This window comes from Perca fluviatilis, chromosome 5 (assembly GCF_010015445.1).
Source record: "Perca fluviatilis chromosome 5, GENO_Pfluv_1.0, whole genome shotgun sequence".
Classification (NCBI taxonomy): Eukaryota; Metazoa; Chordata; class Actinopteri; order Perciformes; family Percidae; genus Perca; species Perca fluviatilis.
The window spans coordinates 10,848,894-10,866,715 of NC_053116.1; the positions used below are offsets into that span (position 1 = coordinate 10,848,894).

Below are 17,822 nucleotides of genomic sequence, written 5' to 3' on the forward strand. Positions count from 1 at the left end.
GTGTACCATATCAACCATAGTCAACCGTTCTGTGGGATATGTTTTCATGCTAATTGAATGTGTCTCTAGCTTGAAACAAGCTAGCACAAACCGGTGATTAGCACATTCGATTAGCATGAAAACATGTCCCAGAGAACGGTCGACTCAGTACACGTTATTAACCCCTAGGTTCATTTTGGGCCGGAATTGTCCTTTAAGAGGATTGGAAGATATCTCCCATTGACTTACATTGTAAAAAAGTGTGAGAAACGCCTAATATTTTAGTAGAAACTAGAAAGGTAGAAATAGGAATGCAGAAGTAATAGTGGGGCAAAAAACGTACGGAAGAAAAAAAAGAACAGAAGAAGAAAAAAAAGAACAATTAAGTTTCCTGTAAGACAATGTGTTACTAAGGCCTGAGGTAGGCCCACTGCATCATAAGTAGCAGGTACGGATAGCATTGGCTATATGATAAATATATGATAACCACTTCACAAACAAAACACAGTCAGTGATCTGATTCATCACTTTCACACCAGCTTTCTAAACCCACATGGGAAACAAAAAGCTTTTTTTTATCAATATATTAACAGGCTTACCCATATAAACATAGATGGTTCTAATGTATCCATGGAAAAGTGTTTCTGCAACTGCAAAGCCTTTGTATAAGAGAACAGTGCTTTTTTTTTTTTTTTAAACCAATCAGATGTTGAACTCCAGCTGCTTGCTTGCACTAAGCCAATAAAGCACTGCTGTGCAGCTTGTGGAGCCAGGGGAGCTCCTCCCACCCAATGAGAATCCAGCTTTGGCACGATGGCCTGTGATGCAGCAGCTTTAGGAAGTCCAGTGCATGTGAACTGGAGTAAAGCCAAAGCAGAGTCACCAAGAGAGCAAGGTAAACAAGTTCTCTCTCTGTCACTCTTTTCCTCTCTCCTCCTTTTTCGCTTGCTCTCTGATCCTAAGCCATGGCATTTAGACCCCTTCTGTTGCTCCCTTTCTCCAAGAGAGACATATAGATAGATAGATACATACATAACAGATAGAGAGAGAAAGGGAGAGTTACAAGCTGTGTACTGGTTAAAGTAAAGAGAAGGCCAGCCCAGAAATGACTGCGTCACCATCTCTGTCTCTCCTAACTACGCAGAAACAAATGTGTCTTGGGAAGGGTTTTGGCAAATCCCAGTGGCCCTGAAGAGTGAAAACAAATCACATGACACAAGAGCCACTAGCCACACACACCGATCTGATCTGTTGTCCGATAGCAACATACAGCTGGATCCCCACCAGTCTTTGCCTTCATACATGTTTGGCTCTCCATGCTTACTCTTTCCTTCGACTCCATCAAGAGTTAACCACAAAGTAGGCCAGCAATCAACAGTTCGAACACAGACACATATATGTACGTACGTACGTCTGTAGTGACATATAAATTGTTAGCCTCTTGACTTGAATTCAACAACGAACTTATCCTTTCGTTTTTTTTTTTTAAGGTTGCTGTAACGTCCACCTGGCTGCATCTGCGCACAATCCCATATATTGGTGTATTAAACGTCTAATACTGTTTCATAATAGGCGAGACGCCACCATGCATGATTGTATTCACACCAATGTAATCATCCAATCATATTTCTTAAGGTGGAAAAAAAAGCGATGTTCGAACACCTTGATAATTCTCGGCAAAACATTCCTGACCGAGCTTCGCTGTGATATTAAGAACACTCCAGAATATTCTTTTGTTAACCCCCGTGTCGCACCTCTGCCCACACAAACCACACACCTTACCATGCTATCAGAACAAGACCTAGAGAAACTATGTCAGACAACAGCATCCATGTTGAAACTCCCGATACCAGCCCACAGGACCTAGACAGCAAACAGACAGACACACACACACACACACACACACACACACAGACATACATATAGTAGCGACAGGCAGAGCAGATCAAAACTACCAAGGAGGAAGAGGAGGGGAAAGACGAGGTTGTCCGAAACCATTGTGTCGACTTCAGGTGAAAAAACTCGATGACTCTGGGCTTCTGTTATCTCAGCTTCTGTTTCTCCTGACATGAAAAAGTGACGTAGCAACTAATCCAAACTCTCTCTCGGTCTCTCTCTCCGACTTGCTCTCCCTCCCTCCCTGTATCTCTCTCTCTCCTGTTCTGCCTGCCTTTCAAACACACACACTCTTTATTTTCATCTTGTTTCAACGGCAGAACTGCCATTACACTGCTACTAGAAGCAAACACACATACAGAGCAGAACCCACACAAATGCATATGTACGTGCCAATGCACGCACAGCCGTGCACATGCGCGTATGATCACGCCATCCCTCTTTCCGAGTGTGACGCAGCACTTAATTCTCTGTGCTTTCATACAACTGTTGTGGATACACAACGCAACTTCTTGATCAAGCTGAAACACACTTGCTAGCTGCCACACAAGGCAAGTGAGCATGAGCAGAGTCCAGTTAAAGGGAACCCTACCACCATGGCTCCCTGTCCCCCACTCTGTGACGTTGCTGTGCCCCCATTTCCCCCATCCTCCCATATAATTGGGTCTCTCTCACTCTCCGCTGCCCTCCTCTCTGGCGCACTCCTCTCTGCTCTCGGCTAGAGACGCACCGGCTCCTGTGTCTGTGAGGCTGAGCTGACTGAGCCTCCTCGATCACCTGACAAGCCACTGCTTTTAAAGGCACATCACCAGCATGTGTATCAGTTGCATAAGCGCTCAGATTGTCTTTTGGCTCTTTAAAAAAAATAAAAATACAGTCTAATGAGGGATACTATTTATCTCTGAATCTGCACCAAAGGGAATATTTACATGGTGCTCTGTTTACGTTGTGATGTGATGCTTTTGTAATACCCATACGTTGGTTACTACAGTGATTTCTGATGCAGAATACATGCTGTTCCTTATTCAATGTTACTACTTTTGATCTCCAGAGTGAAGCAAGCGTTTATACATAAAAAATAAATAAATAAAAAAGGTATACAGTGTGAGGGGATTGACTGTCACAATCACACTCACTACCACGTGTACTTCCTCTTTCAGTTCCTGGCGCTTCCTACCACAGCTCTGGCCTAGAGGAAACGCAGAGAACAGTTTTATCCTCTGCTTCTGTTCAAACAATACTGTTATTCAGCTAAACTTATCATGAATCTTGTTAAAAGGGAAGATTAATAAAAAAAAAAGTAGTATAAAAAAATAGTATATCATCTATGCAAGCCAGGAATTTAGCGGTTCCTTTAAAAAGGACTGTGTTCCAGCTTTATAAATAGTCTGTTTTGGTTAGGTCAAACAAGAGCTGAGTTTATTTTTTTTATTTTTTTTTTTAAGACATGAGTCTCTGCCATTTTTATCTGATTGTTTACATACCTTAATCAGATGATTCTTCATTTGTATAAAAATCAGACTGATGTAGCTGTGGGAAGATAAAAAGGAAAAAAATAAAAACTTTTTAGAATGCAAAACCAAAACATAATACCCTAAAGAAAAACATTGGAATGATCCAATTTGACTTATAACATGAATGTGAGTCATGACAAATGTGGAACACTCCATTAGACAATAACCTTTGGCTGAAGTTCAAATCAGGAAACATACACTATGAATGGTTTCCCCACTATCACCATCCATAATTAGTCCGGGGAAAGGTCAATCCAATGAAAAATAATGTTTGTTTGGGTTATGGTAGTTGGTCTTAAATGTGCCAAATTAGCCATTTTGTGTTAGAGTAGCTTCTGCTGCAATGCTGCAAATAAGAGGAACAAAGCTTGGTTCTGTCTCTTTTATGAGCTTGTCTGTTCTAAACAAGGCTGTGCCTATTAGGTTTGTCTGCATTGCTGAAGCATAAAGTCCTCTTTATGTGCTAAGCTGAAATAAAAGCTTTGTCTCAGTAAACAAAAGGTAAACAAAGTTCCCATTTGTGCCAACTTACCACTTCACCTAGTGGGTTCATAAATGATTCAGGTTTTTTTATTTATTTTTTTTTCAAACTTGGAACAACACTTCCACAGGGAACAATGTGATCCAAACATCATAACAATTGGCTCGAACTCAGGGGAACAACAGTAAACTAAGTTTACTATGGTGCCATGCTGACTCACTGATCGCCTAAACCTTGTAGTTTACACGAGGCACACATGCACCATCCCTCTATTTCGATGTATTAAATGTTTCAGTATCCTCCAGTTACAGGTCTCATCATTCATTTGGCTTTTCATGTGGCTGTACATTTTCTCCCCTAAAGCACTTGTAACTTGTGACCTACTAATTCGCCACTGGAACCAGAGGATATGGAGCCCACAGCTTCACCTTACAAGACTGAGAAAGGAGAGAGCATCGGCAAAAGAATCAGCTTTCACCCTCAAGCTATATGGGAAATATAAGGGATCTCAGGGATCAAGGCATGTTTGATGGTATTGATTTGAGGATTCAGGTCTATGTTCTCCTCTAGGATGAAGATGTCCTATTTTTGAACATCTGTCACACTTGACTGTTTCAGATCTTCAAACAAAATTGAATATCATACAAAAATAACCTAAGAAAACATTATCATTTCATTTATTAAAGAAAAAAAAAATAATCCAACACCAATTTGCCCCTTTAGTTACACATTCAACCAATGAACCACATTGAATTGATAACTGGGTTCAATTAGACCAGACACAATCAGGCTTGATTACTGCCAGCCCTGATGAATCGAAACATCACTAAAATAGCAATGTGAAGTTGGCTAAAAGGTCTAAACAAGCAGCACAGTATGACGCGTGCGATCAAAAGAAATTCCAGGCGAGATGAGGAAGAAAGTCCATATCAAAGCCCTTTCTAAGGCTCTGGGACTCCGCCAGCGAACCACAGTGAGAGCCATTATCTCCAAATGGAGAAAACTTGGAACAGTGATGGATCTTCCCAGCAGTGACTGGCCTAAAAAAATTCCTTCAAGAGTACAATGACAGGAACAGGAAGTCACAAAAGAACCTTGACAAACATCTAAGGAACTGCAGGCCTCGCTCGCCTCAGTTAATGTCAGCAATCATGATTCCACCTTGACAAAAAATCTGCGCAAAAAAAAAAATTGGTACCAATGGGAGAGTTGCAAGGCATACCAAGAGGAACATAAAGGCTTGTCTCGCACTTACCAAAAAACATAGTGATGACCCGCAAGCATTTTGGGATAATGTTCTGTCGACTGATGGGTCCAAAGTAGAACTTTTTGGATGACATGGCTTCCGTTACTTAGCGTAAAGCTAACAATGCATTACACAATAAGATCATCATACCAAACGTGGTGGTGGTAGTTTGATGGTGTGGCGATGCTTTGCTGCTTCAGGACCTGGGCAACTTGCCATAATTGGTGGAAGCATCAATTCTGCTGTCCAATAGAAAATTATGAGGGAGAGTGTCTGGTCATCAGTCTGTGATCTGAAGCTCAAGCTCAACTGTGTTATGCAGCAAGACAACGAGACAGCAACAAGAGCAAGTCTACCTCTGAATGGCTCAAAATAAACTAAATTAAGCACCGATTTTTTTTTCTCAGCCCCGATACTGAAACCTGGGCTTTGGCTATCGGCCAATACAGAGTACCGATCTGATACCAGTGTTTGATTAATAGGCTGTATGCCTCACTGGTCTGGGATCACTCTTTTATGAGTAAGACAACATCAAGCTTGATTTAAACATTACTTTCCTAGCTATTTGAGTCAGTATCGGCCCTAAAGCCGAAATTAGTATGGGATCTGTGCATCCCTATTTTGGCCGAGTCAAAGTCCTGACTTACATGATATAGGTGTTGGATTACTTTTTTCCTTCAATAAATGATCATTAAAAAAACTGTATATTGTGTTGACTAAGGCTGCCTTTGTATTATATTTCATTTTGTTTGAAGAACTGAAACAGTTAAGTATGACAGTTTGAAAAAAAAGAAGAAATCAGGAAGGGGAAAATACTTTTTCACGGCACTGTATGTGCATCCTATGCAAGCTAACTACAATAACACTTAGGAATATGAATGCAAGTTGAGCAAGGTGGTTTGGTGCTCCATTTCCTGCTACGAAGATTGGATGAAAGATTTACATTTAAAAAAATGCATTGCTTTGCACTCTATATAAAATAACTGGCGCATTTAATGTGTATCTTATATTCAACGCTGTCATATGCCCGTGACAGTACTACTATATCCATATCCAATCACTACAGATATTCAAGTGTTGTTGATAAATTGGGAATTATTGCTTTTCCCAACATACTGCACCCTGTAGCCTCTAACGAGAATGGGAGGTTTTACTGTGACAGTGGTTTGTGCTTATGCTGACAGAGACACGCTACAGCTTTAAAAGATACATTCAAGTGCCGGTCCTTCCTGTCTGCTATTTATGCTTCTCATCCAGTGGGTAGTGTGTTAATTTTAGCTATGTCATCTATCAGCCATGCCTGTTCCACTTCCTAAACCTTAATCTCCCTTTGAAAAGGTGCCTCGTCAGCTCCATTGATATTGTTTTTGGCTGTATTGGGAACAATGGGCATAGCTCCTAAATGCACCCACACGTACATTTAGGCAAAAAGCTATAACCTTCTTAAAGTGTTTAATTGAAAGTAAACAGTGTAATCTTTTTCTGGTATTACCTGGTTCAGTGGTTCTGCAGATACCACTCAGAAGAACGCAAACAGGCTCTCCCTGGGGATGTCAGCACGCGTTGCAGCACCATTCACTGTATGATGAAAAATAAGTCATTGAAAGCTTTATCGTCAGCAGGTCCTGAGAAAAACCCACCACACTACCAAGTGAATTAAAATGTTTCCCTTGTGGCCGGGTTGGCTCAGTGGTAGAGCAGGCGCACATATACTGAGACGTTTATGCCTCGACGCAGAGGTCCAGGGTTCGAATCCGACCTGTGACGATTTCCTGCATGTCTTCCCCCTCTCTCTCCCCTTTCTCACCTAGCTGTCCTGTCAAAAATTAAAGGCCGAAAAGCCCCCCCAAAGCCCAGCCGTTTCTGGCATCGCAGTGTTGGACAAAGTCAGAGAAAAGTACATATTGTGTACACTGTAATTTTGGTTGTATGTACAGTATGTATGACTGCTGAATATGGAACTGGCCAACCAATTCACCTATAACTTTTTGACATGTTATATTTATTAACTGTTATTGCACTTGCAATCACTACCATACTACCATTCGTCTTAGATGTTGCTGGCTGTGATTGCTGGGACGTGTACCGGCTCTTACCTTTCACAAGAAGTTGAACGTAATACCTGCTTTATCTCTGTGAAAAGAGAAATAGCAATATTTATCTGGAAGGCAAGCAATATCAATTTTCAAAGCTTCCGTTTATTGTTTTGTTCTATTCGCCAATATATTTATGTCCTTAGAGCCCAGTCTATCACACTATTAACTAACAACATTTTCTCTTACTGTGCCACTGAAGCAGTCAGCAAATCAATCGGTCAGCCGACTGCAGTGGGTTTGATGTTTTGATGTCGGGCCAAAGCACAACCGATGGATGTGCCAATCCTCCTGTTCAAAATGTTGACACAAAGCACAAGATGAATATAAACATGCATTCCACCCGCTCTCACGTAGTTACTGCTGTTTTACCCTCACTCTGTAGTGTTCACTTAAAATATCGGACTCATTCCAAGAACACGGTTTCTGACAACTTCATGCTCTGTAAAAGATCTTAGCCTGCACAAATACACCACCCTGTGTTAAGTAAGAGTATTGCTTTTGGAGGGTTTGTTTACATCAGGAATAAAAAGTGCGTATGACATAGAAACCTCTGGATGGATGGATGGAGCTGAGTCAAGGCACTGGCACAGCAGGCGCACGCACTTTGGCTTTCCAATTAATTCTAAAGACAAATTAATTAAATTTGTCTTTAGAAAGAATCAATAGAAGAAAAAAAATGTAAATAAACTTTTTTGAAGGAAAATCTATTTCTGCAAATGAACAATGGGGAAAACAATATTAGATCATTTTAACTTCAGGCCTATATGCAGCAAAATGCTGTTAAATGAATTGATAAGTAGTTTTACATTCCTTTATGTTACAATTTAAATACAGTATCAGCTGGAAATGGCACTACGCACAGTATGACACACTAACAGGTGCAACAAAACCAATCAAAGTCAGTGCAATGATTAAAAAGGTCCTGAGAAAGTAGCTACAATATAGTTTTTCTCATGATTTCTTTTTTTGAGAAAACAGTTTAAAGAAATTTCCCTCCTCTTTAAACTTTAAACTTAGTAACCTGCTACTTATACTTTTGACATTAAGGGATCTAACAAGTTGAATCAAATATATTCCAAGTCTAACAGACCAAAATTAAAATAGACAATAACCACATCTACCACACAAATGAAATCATTACGCAGTACTGCATGGATGCAAACGGCACTCACTCCTGAGGTAAACTGAAGTGCGCAACATCCTCCTGCAGCAAGCATCCAGCACACCTCTCCATCCCACCCTGATGCTCTGGATCCGAAGAAAAATGAGGCACAAATCCCCCAGACATGTTTTATAAGGAAGCAGCTGAGAGCAAATGTCTCGCTTGTTTCCGGGTAACGTTGGAAACAACGCTGGAAACTGCGCACTACGTCGCAATAGGCTAATCAAATCATGGCCATGCGCATTTCTCACTCGCCTTTATAAAATACGTTTGAACAATTTCAAAACAAATTATACAATAAAAAAAATAATAAGCAGGGAAATTGTAACATTAGAAACATCATACGGTACAAGAACAAGTGTAAACAAAAGACGCACGTTACTAATACAGCCGACCGCGCGCACCACAGAAGCACTACACCTGAATCCATATACACGATGGTAACGTTATTTTATCCACTGGAGCAAATCACGTTCTAGCTGGATGTAAATAAACACTCTCTCTCTGGGAAAGGGCGATGACTTACTATACCGACAGCGCCTCTTTCTTCGCAACAGGTCGTCCGTGTTCAAACTATTTCAAACTATTTCTACTCCGTCATTAGCTGTCATTAGCTCCCATTAACCTGCCATTATCGAATCCAGAGTTGTCCCTTGCTCTAATGAAAAACACTGGCCATCGACATATTCACAGCAACACAAACAAGCCACGCCCACCAACACACACCCCCGTTTCCTGATTGGACGTCGCTACGAAAGGCGTCAACAGGATCACGTGCTTTTGACGCAGGTTTACAAAGGGCGCAGAGTCGAAACAAGAGGATCCACTTCTCTGTACTTCCGGTTTAAGCTGAACTTCCTTTTCTTTCCTCTTTTAGGAAGCGCATGTTGTTTGTATAATTAAGGAAAACAAATGTATTATGTCAAGCTCATAAGTAATTCTATCTATCTATCTATCTATCTAACTGTATTCTTGAAAATTTACTTGTTATTGCACTGTTATTGTTCATTCCTATTATGAATGAACAATAACAGTGCAAGTAAATTAGCATTCAAGAATACAGTTCACTAACCTGCTAGATTACATTTCCTTTCAAATAAGTCGACCGCAGGGAGATGAACAAAGAGCAGTTGATTTTGTGGGCTTAACCCTTGTGTTGACTTTGAGTCACATTGACCCGTTTTCAATTTTTGTTTTATAGCAGAAAATATGAAACGTAGAAATAAAAGCTGAAAATGTGTAGAAGAAAAATGCAACAATTTAAAACGTTGGAAAAAGCAAATACAAACTGTGAAAAAAGGCGTCAAAAACGTATGAAAAAAGGTTTGACGGAAAGACAACATAAGGGTTAAGCTGTTTCCATCAACAGAAAAGTAAAATCTGTACTAGCTTAATGTGGATAAGTAGATAAAGTGTCTAAATCTAAATCAGATTTAGTTCAATTATAGGATATGCTAACTAATAAGGTATGACACCTGTATAAATAAATTATACGCATACCCTTAGGCACTTAAATTAAAATGCTCAAAAAGGCCCTGAAGACCTGGTTTCAAAAGTACTATTCAAAGTATGTCTATACAATTTGATATTTATTACTAAATAAGCAATAATCACACGTAAACAGGGAACTACACCCATTTTAGACATGCTATTCCTGTGGTCAAAGACATAATATTATTAAACATGAACAACTGTCTCCCCAATCCAAAAACTAGATTGCGAAAACTCACATTTGTGATGTCATCAGTCTGCAACTGCTCCATAGACAATAGATCAGCAAAGATGTTACAAATTAAACTGCTAGAACCCAGGGGGATTTTCAGAGTATATGGGTACAATTCCAGAACTGAGAATACACTAGAATAAAGCTCATTTGGGTATATAAAAAAATAAAAATAAAAAAAGGAAACAAACATTCTGTGGGTAAGGCTTGGGCGATCTCAGAAACATATGTCATCACCTTTTCCAGCTGAAACCTGCCCACTTCAGAACACCAATAAAAGCAAGGACAAAAACATAAATAGCCTACAGAAATGTCTAATTTGATATAACCCACATTGTTCTAACTTTGGCAGAAAAGTGTGTCTTCATGTAGAACCCCATAGAGAGAAGCTGATGGAGAACAGAAGGACTAACTAACATGGAAAACAATCTCACGTGTACTAAATGTATGCAACTGGAAATGTATGATCTTAAGCCATTATGTACCCTTCATTTAGCTATGGGCATATACAATAATAAAGTAACTCTGGAAGTATGTACAAGTAATTCCAAATCTTTTATTTACCCACCACCGGATTTCATTACCTCAATTGCGGTTTTTGTTCAAATTTATGTAATTAATAATTGTGATTTTTGCCTAATACACTTTCTATTAATGATTGGTGTACATAGTATTTAGTAATTTCACAGCGTCATTTTGTACACAGTATATGCTCATAAAATGTATAGTATTCTAGTTATTTAAGGTTATTACATTTACTTTGGATCTGTTCGTTGTACTTCTTTTTGTTGCTGTAACTATTCTGTTTCTCTGCATGTGCTCAATTAAGTTGAGCTTATCTCATCTTTTTCTGATCTTCCTTTACATACTTTGTATTTTCAATTGCACATAATACAATATACTAAACTTTATTTATATAGCACTTTAAAAATAAAAACTGTGGTTGGGATATTTCTTAAAATTATACAAATTGTTTTCAGTTTGCTTTTTATTTGTTTCATTTCACTTTGACTTTGCTGTTTTCAGTTTGCCTCTAGTTTGGCCCTAAGGCCACAGCAGGGGGCATCCTAACCCAACAATCATATTCAAACTTCACTTTCCTCTGTATGCGTCACTCCATCTAAGGTTTGGATTATTTCAACATGGGCTGATGTAAATCATTTGCAGGATGTTGTGTGTGTGCTTGTTTCAAAGTGTGTACACTTTTAATAAACATTTCAGTTTAAGTATTGAGAGGCCACTATCCCACGCTTTTTTTCATCAGCCTGATAAATTATATTAAATTATGTACTAAGTCAGCTTTAGCAAATTATTATTAGTATACAATCAACTACATGGTCTACAGTTTACTACAGGGTGTGATGTGTGGACAGTTGCATCACTGGAAAAAAAAAAAAGAGAGACAATGCCTTCCAGATAGTTTCCAGCAGATGTTGGTAATAGACAACGACAGCAAGGAGCTATGTGCAGGAAACAGACGGGATATCAATTTAAGTTTCCGTTGTTGTTTGCCATTTAGGTGTCTATGGAAACAAAATATTTAATTTGAGCTTTTCAATTTCCATCATTCATTCATTAGTATATTCATTTCTTTGATACTGCAGCACTAAATCCCTCAGTCCCTTACTTTTAACAGTGATTTTAGTCATGTTAGATAGTTAGACTCCTTATAATAATACCCTAGGAGGAATAAAAAAAACATAATATAAAGTATTGCCTCATACCACACATGACAATAACCTGCAGTTTATTAACAACAAACAAGTTTTGTGGTGACTTTTTATAAGGGTTGAAAGTTTCATTACATAAGCATCGATTAAAAACCCATTGGCCTTTGACACATCTGTCTGATAGTTACAAGTAGGATGTGTCTGGCCACTCCCTCATGCGTCAGTGGGGCCCCATATTTGTCTTACAGAGGGCCCCTCCCTTAATGTGGATCCCAGCTTTGAAATTGCATAGTACATTTCCCATGATGCATGCTTTTATTTTTTTCAAAGTATGTGAAAGTACATTACATTTCTCACCAGATGTCATGCATTTTGGATTGTGAGAGAATGTCTATGTGAGTCTGGGTGGATGCATACTGTTGTGTTCATGCAAGGGTGTTGTTGCACGAGAAAAAAACAAAACCTTTCACTGCTGCCAAAGTGTCAAAAACATAAATCATTTCATCAAGTTCAAGTGGAGTACATTTCTGAAACTTCCTCTTCCTCTGAAACTCTTCAAGGTATTGGTTCGTTTATGAATTAGTCAATTGGTTGGTCATTAAGTCTTAAAAACCTAAAACAGGTGAAAAAGCTAGAGTTGTGTTAATTGATTCCAGGTCAGCATTTTGAACACAGATCCTGGACGGGATATTTTGTTAGCTTGTGTACTGATTCAGATATTTATCCCTGATTGACCTTCCTGCTTTGATACTGTGTGTATTTCATCCTCTGTAGAATCACACAGCCATTTGTTTAGCTATTTCACAGACCACTAAGTGATTAAATTGTCCACCATAATTAATTCTGACAACTGTTTTGTTTACTCTTCTCCACAGTAACAGTATACTTACAGATGTATGTAGTATAACTTTCTTTCCAGGCTAAGATCTGAGCACGCAGCCAGTTATCCAGTCAGCTCTATCTGAAGACACCTAGATGGCATTAAGCTATTATATTAGCACTTATCTGTTTACTAAGTATTTGTGTACTTCTGGAGACTTAGCTCTATAAATGTGCTACCTCTTCATTTTTAGAGGCTTTAAACCACATTTTGCTTATGTAAATGATGTAACACACTGCTTGTATGAAAGGAGTTGTTCCTAGTGACAATCATTGACATATATATTAATGGACCAATAGACCCCGTTGCTCTGGACGGAGACCAGTGAAGGCTATTAGAAGCACTTTTCCGGTGATCTCTTCCTTTACTGCGCAGCCTCCAACTGACAGAGACAACGTAAATGTGACGTGAGCAACGTGTCTGAAAGTTGTAAGTCTTCTGGTAGCTGTGCCAAGAGAAATCTCAATCATTTCCAATCTTACAGAGACGGAGAGTGTAGGTATATGTAAGGAGATAACATAAGCACAGGCTAATTATTGCTAACTAACATGCTAGTTAAATTACGTAATTAAACCTAAACAGCTAATGTAAGTCGAAACTGCCTGCGAGCTTCTCCTGTACTATACGGTAATTCCTCTACTGTGCGACAGGCCGAATCACTTGGTTATGACACAATCGTTAGCGTATTTTTTACAAAAGCGTCTGCTCCGAGCCATAACGTGAGGTACAAGGTAATGGAGCCTTTTATACATTGTTGTTTTTCTTTAGAATTAAACAATGGACAAATAGAGTCTTTAAACGCTTCAGATGTAAAGTTATTCGCAGTCAAGTGACGTAAAAAAAAAATGGCGGTCAGTGGAATGCTAACAAGAGGTGATGGCTTTGTAGCAACAAAATGGCGCCGGGTTCGCGTCCAGAAGCGAAGCTTACCCCCTTGGTGACAATAGACCTTTTTCACGGCAGACATTTTGACTTGTCACAGTAAGAAAAACGCAGGTGAAACTAATTTTGTTAACAATGGCTCAGTTCCATCAAGTGTCGCAGTGAAAGGGAAAGTTAGCCAGCACGTACAATAGACATTTTTCACGGCAGACATGCTGACATGTCATAGTAGGAAAAGCACAGGTGTATTCAAAACCATTAATGATGGCTGCATTCCACTTAGGAGAGGCCCTGGTATTGTGCATGCAGCTACCCCGTTTACACGTACGTGGTTATTTTTGAAAAACGGAGACATTTCCCTTCGTTTGTGCCCTTCGTTTACACACAAACGGAGAATTTGCCTCTGAAAACAATTCTTTCTAAAAACTCTGGCCAGAGTGGAGATTGGGAAAACTTTGTTTGCATGTTTGCATGTAAACTGAGACAAACAGAGGTTTAGGCATTGACATATATAAAATGGACCAATAGACCCCATTGCTCTGGACGGAGACCAGTGAAGGCTATTAGAAGCACTTTTCCGGTGATGGCCAGCTTTACTGCACAGTCTCCAACTGACAGAGACAACGTAACTGTGACGTGAGCAACGTGTCTGAAAGTTGTAAGTCTTCTGGTAGCTGTGCCAAGAGAAATCTCAATCATTCCCAATCTTACAGAGATGGACAGTGTAGGTATATGTAAGGAGATAACATAAGCACAGGCTAATTATTGCCAACTAACATGCTAGTTAACATTAGTAATTAAACCTAAACAGCTAACGTAAGTCAAAACTGCCTGCGAGCTTCTCCTGTACTATACGGTAATTCCTCTACTGTGCGACAGTAAGTCACTTGGTTATGACACAATCGTTAGCGTATTTTTACAAAAGCGTCTGCTCCGGAGCCATAACGTGAGGTACAAGGTAATGGAGCCTTTTATACATTGTCGTGTTTCTTTAGAAATAAACAATGGACAAATAGAGTCTTTAAACGCTTCAGATGTAAAGTTATTCGCAGTCAAGTGACGTAAAAAAAAAATGGCGGTCAGCGGAATGCTAACAGGAGGTGATGGCCAGGTAGCAACAAAATGGCCATAGATGGCTCAAGTTCTGAAGCGAAGCTTACCCCCTTGGGTTTAGGCAGCCGAGGAAGTGAGGAAGAGAAGAGCGAGGAAGAGAGAAGAAGTGATTCGTTGCCGTTGTCGCTATTTTTAGGATTCTGATTGGCTAACATAGGCTTGAGCTTCTCATTACACTGCCACCTACAGGTTTGGCATGCTCTTGACGGCATATATACACGGTACGTGTAAACGAACACTTTTCTGAAAACTGACAGCTGTGCACAATGTTATTTTTGAAAACGGAGAGGTTAAAATGTCCGTTTATGAAAATAGCCGGCCATGTGGAAACGTAGCATGATCTGAAATAGCTTACTGGGACACTTGATGGAATTGAGCCATCCTTAAGGTTATCAATTTCAGCTGAAAAAGGTCACATACTGGTACTTCGCTAAAACTCAAGGCCGCGCCCCCTTTTGGGGGATAGAAAATAGACGGTCCCATAGAAGTCAATGCAATTTGATGTGTGTTTGGATCATAATTTTGTGTGTGGATTTTTTTCTTGTTAAACAGATTGTTTGTTTTATACACATGTCTAATGTTTATATTGTGACCTTGCCTGAACCTGAGCATTCACAATACCTTAATAAACTAAGTTTGATCGCCGCTGGTCTGGTCTATAGCCTGGAGCCAAAGCCCATCTATCAGGATCTATTTTAGGACATTATGGCAGGAGGACAAATCGAAGACCGGGGTTTTTGGATGTATTGTTGCTGCAACAAACTACTCAGCAACCTTTCGGCATAGTTATTAATTCAAAACGGTTTGTTTAAAGTAAAAGTTTGGAGCGATTTACATTTCCTCTGTCGTTATGCTGGAACGCGGGATTGTTTTCCCCTAAAAGTGGGCGTGAATCTGTTCAGTGACATTCTATGACGTTGCGCCGGTTGTGCGTATACCAGCAACCTGGAACTAGCTCACCTAAATGGAATGCAGTCTCTATTAATGTAATCAATTACACATGTACATCTCCTACTATGACAAGCCACAATGTCTGACCTTTTGGTCAATTAACCATTAAGTTTATCACCCAACTCTGCAGTTCCCCTCAGCTCTGCTGAGTGTTTTAGGATCTTTCAGCTCATTGTTCTGGTTTTATTTCTGCAACTTTACTGTTTTCAAGCCGCAGCAGGCAACAAAAAAGCTACACATTAACCCACTGTGCTACCTACCCACCAGCACCAAACAGCAGACAAAGTTAGCTGGTGAACATAGTGGAGCACCGTGAAGCACTTAGCAGTGCCAAGCCTCTCATGTATGAGCATACATTCATGTCACAGAGCATCAATTAGCAAAGTTTGAAAACTCCAGGAAGACCGTTTAAAAGCACTTACCGCTGTTCTGACGGTATTTTCTGAACCCATAAAAGACTCTGACCACCGGGATAAAACCATACCGTCCGCTGCACAGTAAAACAGATGTTTAACCCGTTTTCTAAGTGGCGACTCAGGTTGGCTATCTATCCAGGTGCATGGTAGGCTATGGCTGCCATCTTTGTTTTGATTGGCAAACAGAGGCGCAAGTCGGGAAACCTTAAAAAGGGTTTTCGTCATTTCATTTCAGAGTCTTCGAATTCTGGAAATACATTGTTTTTTTAATGACCTGTTTTTCAAATATCACCAGTTAGTTTAATTATCTTTTAGAGACCGATGGTAATATAGGCCTATTTTAATACTTCCACTAAACGTTATGGAGGCCAAAAGCAGAGCTAAAAGAAGAGACAATATTGGACTTACATATTCACGAGGTAGCCATACCATAGGCCTACTTCAAGCGAATGCTAATGTTGCTCCATATCTGCTGGATGTGCTAATAGGCGACTGTTGGCTAATGATGGCTAAAGATTGCCAATGCCATATCAAATTAAACACGATTTGTAAACAGATTGTTTCTGTTGCCCCCAAGTGGTCAAAATTAGCTACTGCACGTTTAAACCATCACTATTTTGAGTAATTGACTATTTTAGATATGATAAAAAAAAATTATACTGCTTAACCTGGTAGAGGCTTTCTTCCTTTTCCAGCTTGGATTGACAAAGAAAATGAGAATGTCAGCATGTGGACCTTTGTATCTATCTTTTACTTTATTGCTCTGGATATAATGCCCATAAAAATCACTGTATATAATGTAATTATACAGTGGTAAAACATGTCAACAGAGATTCTCTTGCCTAAGTTTCAGAGAGGTCATGTTGTCTTCACAGTTTTCCAGTCAGTATCAGCACCATACGTGATGTTCCAGAGAGGAAAGAAGTTGGTGAACATTCCTTATTGTATATTTCCCTGCTGGAGCAGGAAACTCAGCAAGATGAGAGACGATGTCACAGACAATTATGAGGTGTTTTAAAATTGTAGGTTTCAAACCCATTTTAATGCAAGATCAAAAACTTGATGGACTCCTTCGCTTAAACTGCCTTCTGGCATTCCTGTAAACTTTTCATGAACCTGAAGGTTGATGAGCTTTTCATTTTCATCACAGGCTCACCCTGCAGACCCCACCTCCTGGCCTCAGGGTCCCGCTAATTCTCTTGTGTGCTCGCCTTTACCTCCCACCCTTCCATTCCACCCAATATTATCTTACCATCAATGACTTTAGAAGGGGCATGCTTTGGCACGGAGCAGGAAAACATGACGTATATGGCAGCTGTAGCTACGCTGAGGGGGGAGCCAGCCCACAATAAAAACAACCCGGCTGAGGTCTGTTCGTAATCCCAGATTCCTCTGCACATACACTTCTCTTGGCTAGATGGAGGGATAGAGGGGTGGAGGAACTGAGAGCTGGATGGGATGAAGGATGGGTGGGGAGCATGCTGGAGCTGGGGGACTTGTGTGACATAGAAGGAAAGCTGTGGAAGAGAAGATCTGGAGTGATATACTGTGGGGGTACAGGGGCCGATGGGTGGAAAATATAAAGGGTCAGGTCACCCAGATTACAAATAAAACATTTTTATTCACTTACTTCTGGTATCTGGCCAGATATATTGCATTGGTTTTATTTGTTCCACCACAAACCTCAATATAACAGAGTTTATTGGAGTTCCATTGAAAAATGTCCACGAGGTCGCTCCATAATACAGTATAAAGGCCTTGTTGTGAACAGACAAAAATATGTTGCTGTTGCTTTTTGAAATGCTGCGAGCAG

The 17,822-nt window shown here is 39.8% G+C and overlaps 1 long non-coding RNA gene across 5 annotated transcripts in view; it reads right to left on the minus strand.

Moving 5' to 3' along the window:
• The window catches only part of LOC120558410, a 30,160-nt gene extending 14,008 nt beyond the window's left edge, over window positions 1-16,152 (minus strand). The window contains exons 1-6 of one of the 5 annotated variants that reach the window (XR_005639117.1): window positions 8,385-9,097; window positions 7,399-7,500; window positions 7,213-7,249; window positions 6,609-6,694; window positions 3,360-3,405; window positions 1,935-3,064 (exon numbers count right to left, since the gene is read on the minus strand). This is a non-coding gene — a long non-coding RNA (uncharacterized LOC120558410). Of the gene's footprint in view, window positions 1-1,934; window positions 3,065-3,359; window positions 3,406-6,608; window positions 6,695-7,212; window positions 7,250-7,398; window positions 7,835-8,384; window positions 9,098-16,015 lie in introns of those variants that run through there. The other 4 variants (XR_005639118.1, XR_005639115.1, XR_005639116.1 and 1 more) reach the window with 4 other exon arrangements.
• Between the last annotated feature and the right edge of the window lie 1,670 nt (window positions 16,153-17,822).